Source organism: Equus przewalskii, chromosome 1 (genome assembly GCF_037783145.1).
Source record: "Equus przewalskii isolate Varuska chromosome 1, EquPr2, whole genome shotgun sequence".
In the NCBI taxonomy this organism is placed as follows: domain Eukaryota; kingdom Metazoa; phylum Chordata; class Mammalia; order Perissodactyla; family Equidae; genus Equus; species Equus przewalskii.
This window is the reverse complement of record NC_091831.1, coordinates 138150750-138168659: the sequence shown is the minus strand read 5'-3', so window position 1 is coordinate 138168659 and position 17910 is coordinate 138150750. Positions and strand designations below refer to the sequence as shown.

Sequence of the window (17910 nt, the reverse complement as noted above, 5' to 3'; positions counted from 1 at the left end):
GGATCCTCGCCATACTCAGGGCTGGGGGTCAGAGATTCTGTAACATGGGAGTTGTGACTATGTTGAGTGAGGACAACTGGCTGGGACCTGGCAACCTGAATGTCCCTTGGAGATCAGTGCAGCCAGGAGTGGTGAGGGGAAGGCATTGGAGTGGACAAGCTGTTGGCTAGATGGGTCATTGCCCAGCCCCCGAAACAACACAGACAGTCCCATCTGCAGCTTCCCTTACCCCTGACCTTCCCTGAGCACCCGCAGAGTCAGCTATGTCTAACTGATGGAAGCCTTCTGAAATATTGAGTTGATTTCTGCCTCCTTATGACCCATTTGTCCTAGCACTACCTGGAGAGCAGAACTTTAGCATGTATAAGAATCACCCAGGGGTGCTTTTTCCTTTTCTCTTCTCTTAATTTTATTGTGGAAAATTTTATACACAATATAATAGTAGAGAAAATTGTGTAAAAAATTATGTCCTCATCACCCACTTTCAACAGTTATCAATTGCTTTGAAAACATAATTTCATCTCTCTCTCCTGCTTTTTTAATGGAGTAATTTAAAGCAAATCTGAGTCATCATATAATTGCATCTGCATATACTTCAGTTCTTCTCTGCCAGATGACAACTTCTTTGTATGCATTTACAGTGCCATTATCACATATAACAAAATTAACAATAATTTCCTAATATTAGCCAGTACCCAGTCCATATTCATATTGCCTTGTCTCCAAAGTGTCTTTTAAAGGTGGTTTCTATATATTATACACTGCATTGTTTTTTTTTTTTCTTCATGTCTTTTAATTTATGACTGTCCCTCATCCATTTAAAAAAGTACCACTTATTTGTTGAAGAAAACAAATCGTTCATCCTATAGAATGTACCACATTCTGGATTTGGCTGATTGAATCCTTATAGTGAATTTTAATTAGTTTGCCTCTATTTCCTGTTAACGGATAGTCACTTAGACCTGAGACTTGTTTAGATTTAGTTCCATTTGTGGGGCAAGAATACATGATGGGTGGCGCTGTGTGCTTCCTCCTGTGTCACAGCAGGAGGACTTCCTCTTCTAGTGGTGCTGAGATTGAGCCACGGGTTCAGGTGTTACTGTCCTGAAAGTACTGATTCATGGACACAAGGCAGACCTCTGAATGAGGATCTCTAAGAGAACAGCCCGGGTAATTCTGAGATAGGTAATCCATGGACCACCAGTGTCAGAGAAACCCTGTTCTAGAGAGGCAACCTGAGGTGGGAGAAGTTTTGGGAAACACCATGTGTGATGGTTAATTTCATGTGTCAACTTGACTGGGATGTGGGATGCCCAGACCTTTGGTCAAACAATATTCTGAGTGTGTCTGTGAAGGTGTTTCTGGATGAGATTAACATTTGAATGAGTAGACCGAGTAAAGCATATTGTCCTCCCTAATGCAGGGGGCCTCATCCAATCAGTTGAAGATCTGAATAGAACAAAAAGGCTGAGTAAGAGGGAACTCCTGCCTGACTGCTTGAGCCAGGACACGAGTTTCCTGCCTTTGGACTTGAACTGAAAACTTGACTCTTTTTGAGCCTACTGGCTTTTGGACTAGAACCTACACCATTGGCTTTCTAGCTTCTCAGGCCTTCAGATTCAGTCTGGAACTAGACCATTGGCTCTCCTGGGTCTCCAGCTTGCCAACTGTAGATCTTGGGACTTCTCAGCCTCCATACTTGTGTGAGCCAATTCCATATAATAAATATCTTTCTCTCTATTGTATTGGTTCTGTTTCTCTGGACAACCTTGACGAATACGCTGTACTAAACAGTGCAAAACATGGTTTTTTTACTGCAAGACTTCTCAGATTCTTTAATATATGCTAATGTGTATTGTGATTTTCCAAGCAGAGGGATGGTTTGTAATATTTCCAAAACTAATTTGACCAAGGAACCCTTTGTGATCACACATCTTGCAGGTTTGATGTTCCACAGAACCCTTTTGTAAACACAGTTTTGGTGTCATATAGAATAAACTTCCTTCATTTTCTACCTGCCAGCCTTTCAAATATTTGAAGGCAGCACCTTCTGTCCTTGGACTTCTCTTTTTTTGGGTGAATGTCCTGAATACTTCCAAGTTTTCCTCATATGATTTGCTCTAGCATCTTCTGTTTCCTTTTCTCTTCTTGGGGTATTCTGGTTCGTCAAGGGGCCTCTTAAGTAGTTGCGACCCATCTCTCATGTGATGTGAGGACGAGAGGAAGGCCTTGGCCAAGGCCTTCAGAAACAGCTGGTATTCACCTGCTCCAGAAAGAGAAGGACCTCCAACTGGTCAAAATAAGCTTTGAGCACCTCAGATTTTGTGCTCTTTTGAGACCTATCCTTTGCAGTTTCTGTTGCTGCTTTCTTTTAAATTTTTTAACAACAAAGGGAATTTTTTGGTTCATGGAACAGAACCTTTATGGATGGTGTGATCTGGGGCTCAAATGGGGAGACCCGACTTCTCTCCATTTCTCTACCCACCTTCCTCATTCCCCCGTTCTCAGGCCGACTCTCCCTTGGTGGTTACAAGGTGGCTGCAGCAGCCCCCAGGGCCACGTTCTTTCTCATTCATCCCTAGCAGGAAAGAACAGACACAGCTTCTTGTGATGCTTCTAATCTTCAGATACTTCTGACTACTGAGAGTTTATCTGGATTCAAACAGATGAGCCCTTCCTTTCCTTTATTTCCCGATTGAGTGTATTTCCAAACACACTGACTCTTATACCTGTTGCAGTGCTTAAAGGTGTCCGAAGCTGGTGGGAAACAAGAGAAATCCAACACCAATGGATGGAGAGGACGTCAAATTTTCTTGGTCAGCCCCAGCTCTTTGGTAGTTTCACAATTTCTCTCTCTCTCTTTTTCTAAGCTGAGGCCTAGAGAGCTTAGGTGATTTTCTAGAGGTCACACAGACAGTCGGGGGTAGAGCTGTGTCAGAGGTTCTCTTCTGCAAAGGCTGAAGCTCCATGTTACATAGGCAATCCCACTGATGGACTTTATTTCTTGGACAAATGTTTGAAGGTGCTTTTTTTTTTTTTTTTTGTGAGGAAGATTTGCCCTGAGCTGACATCTGTGCCAACCTTCCTCTGTTTTGTATGTGGGATGCCTCCACAGCATGGCTGATGAATGGAGTAGGTCCAGCTCAGGATCTGGGCCAGTGAACCCCTGGCCGCAGTAGTGGAGGGTGGGAACTTAACCACTACACCACCAGGCCAGCCCATCATGGCCTGTCTTTTGGACCGTGGCTTGGAGATAGGGATCTGCTAGGCTTTCTCAGTTGGGAAGGTTTTTGATCTTGTGGATGGTTTTATATCAAACCTTTAAAAAGGACAGAGCTTAGAAATCTCAGAGTAAGAAACGCTGAGGTGCAATATATAAATGACTTACCCTAAAGGTAATATACAGATAATGTAATACATATAATATGTAATGATATATATATGAGACTATATATATGTATTATTCAGATGAGTTTTTGATATTTATTGGGCAAATACTGTTAAAAATAATAAGTGACAACTCTTTTCTGAGGAAGATTATCCCTGAGCTAACATCTGCCAGTCCTCCTCCTCTTTTTGCTGAGGAAGATTGGCCCTGAGTTAACATCCATGCCCATCTTCCTCTACTTTATATGTGGGACGCCTCCCACAGCATGGCTTTTGCCAATCGGTGCCATGTCCGCACCTGGGATCCTAACAGGCGAACCCTGGGCCTCTGAGAAGTGGAATGTGTGAACTTAACCACTGTGCCACTGGCCCAGCCCCTGCTAAAAATAATAAAATTAAAATAATCCATAATTTTCCTACCCTTTCCAGCTCATCTACATTAATTTTTTTCTTGCTCCCTCCCAATCCCTTTACATACTTATTCACAGAGCCAGAGTGTTACAGAACAGTCAAAGGCAATACCTCTAGCACTAGATAGGTCTAGGTTCAAATCCTGGTGGAGCCACTTACTGGGTGATCTTAGGCAAACTGCCTAAATTTGCACACTTTTGTTTCTGAATCTGTAAAATGAGACTAACAAAAAATACTACTGCACGTATCCACTGATTTTTGTGAGTGTTAATTGGGATAATGCTTGTAAAGTGTTTAGTACAGTGCATAACCCACATAATATACTGTATAGACATTGGCTATTATAATACTATCATAGTTACACTTTTTGCAGTTATAATTGTAATGTCGATATGCCTTTTTCTGTGTTCACGTAACATGTGATCAATATAAAACATTTCATCTGAAATAACTAGAGAATTTCTACAGAAAGAATTTCTTGGGAAATCCAGGATGTTTTATTTCTTTGTTTTCCAGCCCAAATTTTCTGTCGTGATGTCACATTTTGAGTCCTTTGCAGCCCTTGATCATCTTGGGGCCACTCACAGCAAGTGGGCAGCAGCTCCTCCTCTCCTTTCTCTGGCAGCTGGGCGAGCCCTGAGTCAGGACGCACAGCTCCTATCTGAGGCCAGTGGCCAGGTAGCATATACCTATCTGAGGTATGTGACGACAATAGCATCTTGCATTTAAGTCTCTCTCTCTTTCTATTTCTAGTATTCCAGTGTGCTCTCTTGACAAGGCAAAAATTCATCATTGAATCGTAAACATTCCTGTGAGGGAAAACGAGGCATGGAGAGGCAAAGAGAGAATGGTAATTCCATGATGGCTGGCCCAGGGTGTGGCTGGGGAAGTTGGGGATAAGAGGAGACCTGACTGTCAAAGGCTCCTATCCCTTTGTTCCCCCAGCATCCTCTCTTCTAGAAGATGCTATCTGAGCACTTAGAGATGTAAAGCCTGCTGTCTCCGCACTAGCTTACTTAGCTCCAGGGGCCTAGGCAAAGTGGTCAAGGTGGTAAAACTTGTCTCTCATGTTTTTCTAGGTCCTGTGGGTACCTCCTCATCTTGCTTCTACCTCCCTCTTCACCAGCCCAGTCATGGAACGTTCTGCTGTTCCCACGCTGTTCAGGTAAAACGAAATCACAGGTGATAGAGATGTTAGCCGGCTAACAGGATTTTAGTCCAAGTCTCCTGATTCTGAACAGCAAGCATTTCCCTCTCTCCAGATACCCCTTTACAAACATGAAGGTCCCAGGAAGGTTGATCCTGGGTTAAATCTCAATATCTTTTGGCCTCATTTTCTCATCTTTCAAGCAAAAAACCTTAACTAGATGATCTTATTAACATCTAGAACTTAGTTTTCTGTGAGTAGTTGTATGTGTGAAGCAGGTCATGGGATGGAGAATACTTTTGACTAGAGGGCCTTTCTGGTACCTTCCAAAACTGTCACAATCTGCATCCTGCTCCATATTCCTCCTTGAGAGCCACCAGGAAGTTGAGAGGCTCAGGGTAAGGGCAGTGGGTACCAGGGTTGTAATATACTCTCTGTGGCCATCAGCTGGGCACGACCAGATGGATTGCTCTTAGAAAGGTGCAAGGAACAACCAGAGGAATGAACCAGATGCTGCCAGCTGCACTGTTCTGAGGCAAGGGAATGGCACGTGGACCATCATTTCATATATATATTTTTTGAATAAAACTTAGCTGTTTTAATATTGAGAAGACTGGATTTTCATAAGTAATCTTATCTTTATCTTATTTGCAAATGATCTAGCTACAAGTGGGGTGCAACTCACATTTCTGTCCAGTCATATTTTTGGGGTCCCCCAACCTGACAGTTGCCAAGTTAAGTTCTCATGATGCAAAATGAGACAAACAAGAAGGCAATAGCTGTGCCTGGGAGAGAAAGTATCCATAACCAATGTTTTCTTTCCCTGCCAATCTGAATTTGGAAAAGAAGGGACAACATAAAGTTTTACTTTCCTCTCTCAACCAGGCACTACAGCCACAGACCTAGGAGGGCTGACTTTGGTAAGAATTCTCACCCTTTGCCAGCTTCTGCCATTTTTCCCAGGATGCTGTCTGCAGGCTCTGGAGTGAGTGGGGTGTCCTGGAGCGTTTCATCTTGGTCACCAGAAACCGTAGAGGAGGAAAAATAATTTTCCTTCTGCCCTTTATAGTGAGTGCCTGGCTGAGACCCCTTGTTCTCTAGAGCACCTCACAAATGGATAAGCTTGTCTAACATGGCTAAAAGTTCTCCACTGTGGCCGCTGTAATTCAAGATTATCTTCGGTGAGGTTAACATACTTGCCCAGTCTTAGAACAGAATTTTAGTCACCTGAGGCCTCACACTGGATGCAGTCGAGTTTAAGTCAGACCCAGTCTACCCCAGACCGGTCCCATTTCTAAGTCAGAACCAATCGAACACTGGACCCAGTCTGGTTTTTAAGTTGGAACCAGTCTGACTCTGGCAGGCTTCCAGACTTAGTCCAAAACCAGAAATGCTCAAATAAAGTCTGAAAGTCATAACACAACAGTTGCAGAGCTAGGACCCAGGGTCCAAGAGGGATTTAACCACGACCCATAGAACCAGTGAGAAAGCAGCAAGCTCAAGGACTCAGCAAGTACCTACATCTGGTTGCTCGGTGCCCCTGGGGGCCCTTGGGGGTCTCCTTTGGTTCCCTCTTCTGACACCAGAACTGTTAAAAGATAAACCAAGGCATATTAAAAATTTTAAGAGTTTTTGAAATATGATGTACATCCAAAAAAAATAAAATTAAAAAATTAAAAAAAAATTTTAAGAGTTTATTTGAGCAAAAATCAATTTGAGTCAGGCAGCACCAAGTCAGAAGCTGTTAGGAGTGCTCCCTATTTCATATTTATTTAACATGCATTGGGCTAGATCCTCTGGAGGCAGTAGGTGACATGGTCTCTGCCTTCCACCAGCTTTGAAGTTAAAAGGCACCGCTTTGCCAATGGAAGTATGATGCTCTTGAAAAAGATTTGCATCTTTGGTGACATCTGCTTTTCTATCTGTTTGGTGATTTTGGTCTTCTCTTGGGCACTGCATCAATGAGGACACGATGAGTTTAGTCTTTTGGCTTGAACTCTGGCTTCCATTGCCTCTGCTCTTTATAGCTTTTTCATAGGTTTGGTTTGCTGGACTTTCTCCCTTTATTTCCCGCTTTTCTTTTTCTCTCTTTTATTCTCTGACTCCCTCTTCTTTTGTCTCCCTTCCTTCCTCACTTCCTTCCAATACAATTTTATTCAATTCCAATACGAGTTTTGTTTGGTATTGCAATACAATTTCACCTTCCATGTGAAAAAGGGTAAATAAGCCACAGACAGTCATATATAGAAAACAGTTAAAATACAAAGAAATATATGATATTGTAAATTTATATGCAAAGTGATTTAGTTGCATAGCAATAAGAGAAACTGACTTTGACTCAGGGTTAAGGGAAAGGTTTCACAAAAGAGGTAAAATTTAATGTGGGTCTTGAAGGATGTGTAGGAGTTCACCAAGTGTGTAGTGAAAGGAAGAAGTATCTGTATGTGTAATGGAGCCAGCAAGTCTGGAGAACAGCAGGAAGTCTGGAGTGACAGAGAGCATCAGGTACGTGAAAGAGTGTCTAAGGTAGAAAAGATAGGTCAAACCCAGGTTCTGAAGAGTTTTGTAAGTAACGCTAAGGTGTTTAGAACTTTATTCTGGCCAAAAGCTTCCACTGGCACTGCAAATTTTCTAAATGGGGAATACACATGATGAGCTCTGAATTTTATTTAAAGCTCAAAATTATATTATCAAGAGGCACAATAATGATAATAGTAATAGTTGACATTTACTGTGCATTTACTGTGTAGAAAGCCTATGTTAGCCACTTTGTATTCATTACTGCATTTGATTCTCACCATCACGTCATGGTGTTATGGGCTGACTATGTCTCCCCCAAATTCATTGGTTGACGTCCTAACCCCTAGTGTCTCATAATGTAATCATATTTGGAGATAAGGCCTTTAAAGAGGTGATTAAGTTAAAACAAGGCTGTTAGGGTGAACACTAATCCGATCTAACTCGTGTCTTTATAAGGAAAGAAAATTGGGGCACACAGAGAGACACCAAGGCTGTGCAAGCACAGAGGAAAGAACATATGGGGACACAGGGAGAGGGCAGCCTCCTGCAAGCCGAGGAAAGAGGCCTCGGAATAAAATGAACTCTGCCAACACCTTGATCTTGGACTTACAGCATCCAGGACTGCGAGGAAGACAATACTGCTGTTTACGCCGCCCGGTCTGTGGTATTTTGTCATGGTGGCCCAGCACGCTCACACGGCAAGGATATGATTCCCATTTTGTAGCCGTGACACAGAGAGCCATGTTCCCATGCTCGCACAGCAAACTCACGGCAGAGATGGGATGAGCCCTAAATCACTGCACCTCAAGTCCTTCTCAGAGTCCCAGAGGGGCCTGGAGACTGAGGCGCACAAGACACTAGTCCACTTGGGGGTTTAAAGGGGATGCAAAGGGGTGGGAGAGGGAAGAGCTTGAAGCACTCATGCTCAAGACAAGCTGTGTCTCCCAGACACTCCTTTCATTCAAACGTGACGCCTAACTTGTCTCTTTCACTTGTCTTATATTAGTAACATCACAAAGAGATTCTATAGTTTCTCTCTAGATTGAGGGTGAGAATCTGGAAGTATATTTTAAAACTCAGGAAACAGCCCATATTAAGCTAATCAAGAAAGACCTGTGAGGCGGCCTCCCTCGCTGTAAATGATGTACTTTATGTTAAAAATGATTACTGCCATCATTCACGTGGCAGCTGCTGATGAGCATCACCCCGTGTCTGCAGCCCACTGGATCATCCAGCTGTCAGGCTGGCTTTGCAAAGTGCACAGATTTGGGTTTCCAGGGTATAGTTTAGTGTCAGAAGAGTTTATGTGCTGCTTAAGCCCCTGCAGCCTATAGACAGGAAACACACTCTAAACGCAGTAATTATATTTTTAGAGTGTTGGGTTTGTGGTAATAAATCAGAGAGGAAAGCCTGGTAGGATTAGGGACTAGTGCTAAAGACAATGATGTCAAGAATCTGGCCTCCTACTTGTGTGCTCAGCCCACCCCAATCCTATCAAGGAGGGCTAGGGGCCCATATGTAGCAAGGGGAACCTAGCATTCAGCATCTGGACACACAGTCACTTGTGAATTCCATGTCTTCTTGTCCCTTTTCATGAAAACAAGGGAATTTACAAAAGCCTTCTACTGATTATGTTGGGGCATCACTGGAAATATGGCAAAGATTTATGAATGAATATTCCTTTTTAGTTTCCCTTTCTTTGCCTCCTCATCCTTTCATTTCATTCCCATTTCTCTTATGAAAATGAATGATAAAGAGATGGGAAGAAAAGACAAGAACATTACTAAAACATATGCACGTATAGTCAGGAGACCTGGGTTTTAGTTCTGATGTTAACACTAATTGGCTGTGTGACCTTGGGGAAGTCATTGGACCTCTCTGAGCCTCCATTTCTGGCTCTGTAAAATGAAGGGGCTAGACCATGTAATTCTAATATTTAATGATCCCAACTTTTGTTAGCTCTGTGAAAGAAAGTTGAAATAAAAAGGTCGAAGGATATCAACCAGCAGTCATTGGTGGTGGTGGGGGGTCAGACCTGAAAGAGAAGGTGATGTGCTCCTCTGCTTTGACTGTCACCTTCCCTCACTCTGTTTCTCCGTTTACTCTGTCTTCGCTGGTTCCCACTGGTGGTAAGGACCTTACACGTCGCTGTCCCATGGACCACGCTTCAGGCATTTCCCATTCCTAACCTTGTCGATCAAACCTTGTCAGTTCTGGGCCCTATTTCCCCAGATCACCGTCCGGTGAAAGAAACAAAATGGATACACGATTTCATAATTAGGCATAAATGATTTATTTTCCCCAGGCATCATCTTTTGGGTGCCTATAGCCTCTTCAATCCAATAACTGCTTACTGAGCAGCCACTATGTGCAAAGCACTCTGTTATGACAACAGGGATTTAGATAAATGAGATGCAATCCCTGCCCTCCAGAATGCACACTTTAGGGAGGGACACATACCACCGACTCACGTAAGCTGGTCTTCAGGAGAGGAGGAAAGCCACTGTGTGGAGCTGGATCTTGTTGGTTGACAGGCTGGACTTCAAAGGCAGCAGTGGGTGGAGGGGAGGGCAGGTCAGATGCAGGAAACCTTTAGGATAAAGGCTCACGGCAGAGAGCATTCAGAGTATTGGTGAAAGGTAAGCAGTCTGGGCGGTGGGCGGGGCATTGGGTGTGTGGACAGGATTGGGAGAAGTGGAGCTGCAGTGGAAGCAGAGTGACTGGGGCCTTGAATGCTGTGCTGAAGAACTGGGCTGCATTGCGCAGGTAGTTGGGAGCCGCTGACGGTGGGCTGGGCCCTGGTGTGAGCTGAAGCTGTGCTCGCCTTAGAATGTGGCATGTCTGGAGGACTGGGGTAAGGAGCATAGACCCAGCCAGGGTCTATCTGCCTGAGGGATCCAGAGTCTTAGACTTTACGAGGCACTTAGATGTTACTTTTGGTGCCAGCTGTAGTGGGAGTTGCCTCCTATAACCCCGTAAGTATACAACAGCAGACACTGGTAGCCCAGAAGTTTGGTTTTGGAGCTCCTAGGAAATGCCTCTGGGGATTCTTGAGATGAACGGGGTGGGGGAGGAGGCGGGGGGGGGGCAGGGGGATGTCTGTAGGTCCTGCAGAGTGGATGAGGGTAGAGCCAGAGAAATGCTTTTGTGCCAACGTCATTGTCTCACTGGGGAGCTGCGGTTAAGAGAAGAGGAGGGGCCTGGGAGGGCAGTGGACAAGGGAGGACTGATGACAGAGATTTTGTGGAGCCCCTGTGATGGAGATGTGGCCCTTTGTCACATCCCATTATGGGGCTTGGTCTACTGGTTTGGGCTTACAAGGCTGATCTAACCAGGCTCTTTTTCTTTCTATGCCTCCAAACGTTGGGGGGTGTGGGGGCAAATACAGTGAGCTCTTTGCCACTTTTGACTTGAGCTACAACACCCTTGGAGACACCCTTGGTATAGCAGCTTTTAAAAAATTTCTTGAATATTTTAAAGTCTAGGGACTAGCCAGTGAGCTTCCTCATGTCACAGAAAGGACTAAGGAAGATTTGAAGGAAGAAGAGCTGACCTCTCCACTTTCCTCCTGGGTCTGCTGGACAAACAGATCCTGGCAGCTCCCTTACCCACCTTTGCCATAGAAACCTGAAGAATTAGCACAGGCCAAGTGGGAAGACCCTTTAGTTTCAGAGTCACTAGAGAGAGATGTGGAGAATGGGTATCAAAAGGCTGAGGGCTTATTAGAGTCAAGGTAGAATCGCCTTTCACATTTCAGCGTCCCTGATCTTGCATTCTCGCAGCAGCACCCTCTCCGATACGCTCAACACATCCACTTAAGTAACTCGATTACTCTGGCAGGCCCTTTTACATAATGCACCTCCCATCAGGTGGGGCGCTCAATCATTCAGCACAGGACCCAGCGTCTCTCCTCTAATATCACTTTACACACAGCTAATGAACACGGGTTCCCAACAAGTGACTGCACCAGTCAATAAAGGACGGCGCGATCCTACCTGCCCGCGCCACCTCTGGAGCCAATTAGCCCGCTCCTTCCCGGGTGCTGCGGGAATACATTTCCCAAAGTGGTTCTCCTGCTCACCCTGGGGTTATCTTTCTCTCCGTCTCCTTCTTCACAGAGGGCAGGCAAAACAGGGGAGGCTGTGGCAGTTCCCTTGACAGGCTAGGCAGGTTAGCACGGGGAACTGGGGACTTAGTTTAAATTCACCATCCAACTCCATCACCTTGATCCAAGCAAAGGAGTCCAGGGAGATTTGGGGGCGTGGGGGAGATGGGAGGAACCCCCACCATTCCTGATGCTCTGAAAAGCAAGGAAGCTGCTGAGAGAACAGGCTTATATGGATCTCAGCGCCTCTCCCAGTCTCATGGTTCGAACTGATACCTAACAGATACAGATCCAGGAGGAAATGCAAGTGTATGTCCCCAGTTTGCACTTATCTTTTCTCCTGCTCAGCCCTGTGGTGAGATCACAATTAGGTATGAAGGAACGGTCCCTGTACTGGGAGTCAGGATGCACTGACTCTCTGGTTGGGTGACTTCAAGTGGGAAAACTCACCAAGATCTTCGTTTGAGCTCCTCTGGAATTTTTGCTCTGCCTCTCTTCGTTGGGCTGCTGAGAGGACCGAATGATAAAGTGTCTGCGGAAATACTTTGTAAAAGTAAAGCTCTGCCCAGGTATGCAGTGTTGAGTGATAATGTGGGGAAGTGGAAGCAGCTGTGGCTAGAAGTCAGCAGATGAGGGCCCCGAATTATCTTCTGTTGGGCTCTGCCACCTATAGCTCAGGGTCCTTGGACACATCACCTCACCTTTGTGGGACTCAGTTTTCTCATCGAGAAATTGGGGGAGATAAAGCCTACTGCATAAAATTGTTTGAAAATTAAGAGAGGTTATGGGTGTGAATATTTAGAAAACTGGAGTATTGTACAAATAGAAGCAATTATTTGTTATTTTCTATGTTGATTTAATTGTGGCCTTAATCCAACTTTCCCTGGCCCTTTGGTGTTTCATTTGCACCTTATTATTTTCCACTGGTTTTTATGCTGTTTCTTATTTATTCTGAAAAATGCCTCTCCTCTGTTTTAGGTCTTTTTTTTTGTTGTTACTTATCTATTTTTTGCGGGGGGAGATTAGCCCTGAGCTAACATCTGCTGCCAATCCTCCTGTTTTTCTGAGGAAGACTGGCCCTGAGCTAACATCAGTGCCCAACTTCCTCTACTTTATATGTGGGACACCTACCACAGCATGGCTTGACAAGCTGTACCATGTCCACATCTGGGATCCAAACTGGCGAACCCCAGGCCACCGAAGCGGAACATGCACACTTAACCACTGCGCCGCTGGGCATGCCCCTGTTTTAGGGCTTCTTAATGAGATAATAAGCTTCTCATGCAGAGACTGCATGGATCAGGTCTGCAGTGGGTTCTCCAGCTGCAGCTATCCCACTGAAGGATTTGTATGCAGTCAGTGCTTAATGAATGCTACAGACCCACTAAAGGCACTTGAGCACTCAGGTCCACCTTCTAAGTGTTACCTCATTTCCAAGAAAGCTGCTAGTAGTCTGACCCAAGGAAAGAAAAAAAAAAGTGAGTTCAGAGAATTATTCCTTTTTTTCCCAATTATTTTATTGAAATCATAAAGGTTTATAACTGTATAATTTCCAGTGTACATTATGATTTATCAGTTTCTGTATAGACTGCATTGTGCTCACCACCAATAGTCTAGTTTTTATGCATCACCATACATATGTACCCCTTTTGCCCTCCCTCCAGCCCCCTTCCCCTCTGGTATCCACTAATCTGTTCTCTTTGTCCATGTGTTAGTTTATCTTCCACATATGAGTGAAATCATGCAGTATTTGTCTTTCTCTCTCTGGACTATTTTGCTTAACATCATACCCTCGAGGTCCATTCATGTTGTTGTAAATGGGACGATTTTGTCTTTTTTTATGGCTGAGTAGTATTCCATTATATATATATATATATATATATATATATATACACACACACACACACACACACACACACACACACACACACCCCACATCTTCTTTATCCATTGATCTGTAGCGGGGCAGTGGGTTGCTTCCACATCTTGGCTACTGTGAATAATGCTGCAATGAACATACGGGCATAAATTTCTTTGGATTGTTGATTTCAAGATCTTTGGATAAAAACCCAGTAGTGGGATAGCTGGATCGTATGGTATTTCTATTCTTAATTTTTTGAGAAATCTGCATACTGTTTTCCACAGTGGCTGCACCAGTTTCCATTCCCACCAGCAGTCTACAAGGGTTCCCTTTTCTCCACATCAGAGAATTATTCTTTGACAATCTCGTCTTTCCTTGACATTCTTTTTCTTTGATTCAATGAATGAATCTTGTTCCCTCAGCCAATTGTTGAAGTCAGTCACTCATCACAAGTTCTCTCCCAGCAAAGGAGTAAAGTCTTTAATGATGGGACCTTACTGTAACTAATAGAATGAGACCAGAAGAGATATCTCTTGAGTAAAAGTTACAATCTCTGTTCTAGTCAAATACACTATCTTAAACTGAAAGATGCAACCGGATAAAATACCTTAATTTCTCCAGATTGGACACATCAATGCCTTCAAAACTTTAGGGCTACAAACCCACTGTATTTGCATATAGGGCTGAGCAGGATGAATTTACATAGGCACCAGCAATGGTGAGTCTCATGAATTTTGTGCCTGGTGTGAGATTGCTAACTAGGAACTCTCCACTTTAATCTATTAATCACTTATTGAGTTCTTATGAAGCGGCAAGCACTGTGCTGAGCTATGTGGGAGACACAAAGAAGGGGGAGATATGGTCCCTATACTCATATTAATTCCTACCCACACAGGGTCTGCATTACAGGGAAGGAGCGGGGCTGGAGGTATGTCCTTTGCAATTATTAATGAATGCTTTCTTTCAATATGTGGGGGCCTAGAGTCAAACCCCATGACTTCACGCTTCCATGCGTTATTGCTAAGAGTCCAAACCTTGGTACAGAGAATCATGTTTCTTCCTGTTTCCTTCACAATAGCATTGGCCACAGTAATATTTGGCAAGTTTCTGACTTGTCAAAGGGATCTCTATGATGACTGACAGCATCATTGATGTTGAAAGATCATGGCCTAGAGAGATAACAGGAATGAAAGGAGATGGGGATGGTTAGGGCCAGGAAAGGAGCAAATGTGATAGGATCAAGCTAAATTTTTTTTGGTTGTAGGTAATTTATGTAGTCCTGATCATTTTAAGAAATTTTCCAAGGCTGGGTTGTGGGTTTTTTCCCTCTCCCCTCTTCCATCTCTAATCTATTTCATTATGTTACTGGGTGGAGGCCTGTGAATGCCCTTGGATTCACTATTACAAGCCATTAGATTGAGATTCCAATGGTAAATAGATTCAAGACCAAAGTTATTTCAAATGTTCCCACAAAGACACAATTTCTTTAATTATGAAAGCCCAACTTACTCAAGTCCCTTGAGAAAATTACCAGGGGAAAAGATGCAGTTCAAAGCCAAACCACACTCTGAATCCACATTGCAGGCAATTTCCATTTGGATCCAAGGATCCTTGTGATTAATATGCAACCAAACTGGGTTCCTGCACAGTGAATGGCTCATGCTGTGTGTGTGTGTGTGTGTGTGTGTAGAGGAAGACACACTACAAAGAGAGGGTGAGAATTGGTGACATGAGTAAACTATTGATGAGCCTAAGACTGTATGTGATTTAACAGGACATTGTGCATGGGGTGAGGGTGAGGGTTTCTTAATTTAATTTTTTTTATTTTTTAAATTTTAACAAAGCTTCAGAGTCTGGGAAACACAGCACAGGCCTACTAAGTTTCCAGTTTGCTGTTAACTAACGTGCAGATAAATATGTATAAAGCACAGTATGATTTCCTGCCCTGCCCCCTACCTGGCATCTTCAGTGAGGAGAAGATAGTGGGGTGAGTGAAGGAGCAGCAGTGGTCTAGGCGCAGCCCCCTCTACTCCCACTCCCAGAGCTGCTTGACTGGAGACAGGGGAGACGTTCTGCTTTCAACCTGCCCAGCCTTAAGTCTAGATTAGTATTTTTTTAAAATATGTTTAAAATGGACATTTTCAAGTACACACAAAGAGAGAGTAGCTTAATAGGCCCACATGTACCCATTACCCTGCTTCAGCAATTATCAACATCTGCCAGTCTTACTTCATCCATGACCACCTCCCCTCATTTTTTTGAAGTATTTTAAAGCAAATCCAAGACATCATGTTTTGTAACTCACCAATACGATATGTGTTCAAACTGATAAGAACTTTAAAAAAATGTTACATACACCTGATGCCATTATCACATCTAATAAAAATTCCAATAAATAATATTATTTAATACCTAGTTCATATTCAGTTTTGCTAATGTTTCCAAAATGTCTTTTTCTAGTTGTTTTTCTTGAGTGAGAATTCAAACAAGTTCCAACCAGTGCATTTAGTTGATTCTTTTAATCTATTCACTTCCCATGCCATTGATTTGTTGGAGAAACTGGTATTTGTATCCCCACTGGATAAAAATGGTCTTTGTTGGAAGAAAGACCACTGGGTAGGAGACCAGGAGGTCCATTCTCAAGACCCAGCTTTGCTAGTAATTATCAGTATGACCTTGGGATATACACAGTTGACCTTTCTGGGTCTCAGTTTCCTTATCTAAAAGATGAAGAGTTTCGACTAGGTGGTCTGTGAGACCCCTTCCTAAACAGCAGAGGAAACAGGACAGAAATGGCTGCTATTCTCTGTATGTGCTGGACCCTCAAGGTATCGTTTCTATAGCTGAGCCTGCAAAAAACAGCCAGCCAGTCAAATCCAGTCAGATTTGGAATAAGGTGGACCTTCCTCACCAGCACCGACTTCTGACTTGAAGCCTCTCTGAAACAAAAGGAAGGAAACCTGGAGACGCATTGTAGGGGGCCCACTGAGTCATTTTCCTTACCTCAAACTTCTCTGCCTCATTGACCACAACAGTTTATTCCTCACCCATGGACAGGACAATGCAATGGCTGAAGTTCCTTCACGATTCTATAATTCATTGAGGTTTAAGTGGAGGATTCCAGGACCGTGGAACATTAGAGTGGGAAGGGACCTGAGCAAGAATTTATTCCAACTCCTTATATGATGAAGGGATCCTTTCACAACATTCCCCAAAGCACTTAGCCTCCCTGTGGAGGCAACTCATGGCCTCCTGAGGCAGCCCCTTCCAAGGCAGGCCAGCCACTAGAGAAGGCTTCCTTACCTGAGATTTTCCCTTCTGACACTCTCACTGTTTGAGTCTCGCTCTGTTTTCGTTCTTTTTTCTTAGAAGCTGTTTATTTTCCATCAACCTTACTTCCATTTTCTGTTGAACAGTCTGTGGAAGGACAGACTAAGACCATTCAGTGGTTGTACCCACCCGTTTGGTGGCCTGAGCAGTGGCAGTTGCAGACCAGTCAGACTCAGTAGGGAACTGCTGAACAGGCTCAGGGGACACCTGCACCTTCCGACCAGCCGGCGACCTCTGGTTGGGTAGCAGTAAATTCGGGAGTTGGAGCAGTCCATTCACCCTGAAATTCCTCCTGGCCACAGCCGTTTCAGCCGCGGCCTGCTCTTCCTTTTCAATCTCTTCAGGATCTCTGAGAAGTAGAGACGAGACGCGACTTCCAAGGGAGTTCATGGGATGGCGCCACGCATGCGCAGAATTTCCCGGACCAGCATCCATCATCTCAGTCCCGCTCAGTGAGCTCCCTGTGGTTGCACGGGATGGCACTGTCCACATGGCAGAGGAGGGTCTGTGTTATATAACAATGGTTGGCAGGTTAACTTAGGACGCCTCTGTGAGAGGCTGGTGGTCGGCCCTGGGATCAGTAACCAGCGGAGGTTGGAGCTGCAGGAAGGCCCCCTGGAACCGCTGAGTGAAGTGGCCTCCAAAGGAGTGGGTTTACCTGCAGCAGCAAACTTCAGCACAGCTCATTGGCCGGTATTCCTGAAGGAAATGACTTGGACATCAGCCGGGTTTTCAGTGGCAACAATGGCACAAGCTGCTTGCAGAAGCTTTTCCCAGGTTCTCTTCAGATTGATGTAGAGGCCATCACTTTTCCTTTTGAGGATGTACTGTTCCATTTGGAAGTCAAGGTTGATGCCACCTAAGTGAATTCCTGCTGCAAGGAATTTGAGAAAATCCTCCTTCTTCATTTGCAGGACATCAAGGGCTCTGGACATTGTGAAAGTTTCCCTTTAAGTTGCTGCGGGAACCCAGAACAGTGCAGACGGACCCCTCTATGGGTAGCGCAGAAAGACCTTGCTCTGTTTTTCATAACACCTCTTGGTTTTCACAGGACATCTCTCCAACTGATTGAAGACTTAGACTGTACTTATTCTTGTCTTCTTTGGCCCAGGACCCTCAACCACGCTCTGTGGGGTGGTTGACTCCTCA

At 44.2% G+C, this 17910-nt stretch overlaps 1 pseudogene; it reads right to left on the bottom strand.

Annotated features, from left to right (window-relative positions):
* Positions 1–16778: 16778 nt before the first annotated feature.
* LOC103548463 (small ribosomal subunit protein uS2-like) lies at positions 16779–17698 on the bottom strand (annotated as a pseudogene).
* Positions 17699–17910: the final 212 nt, after the last annotated feature.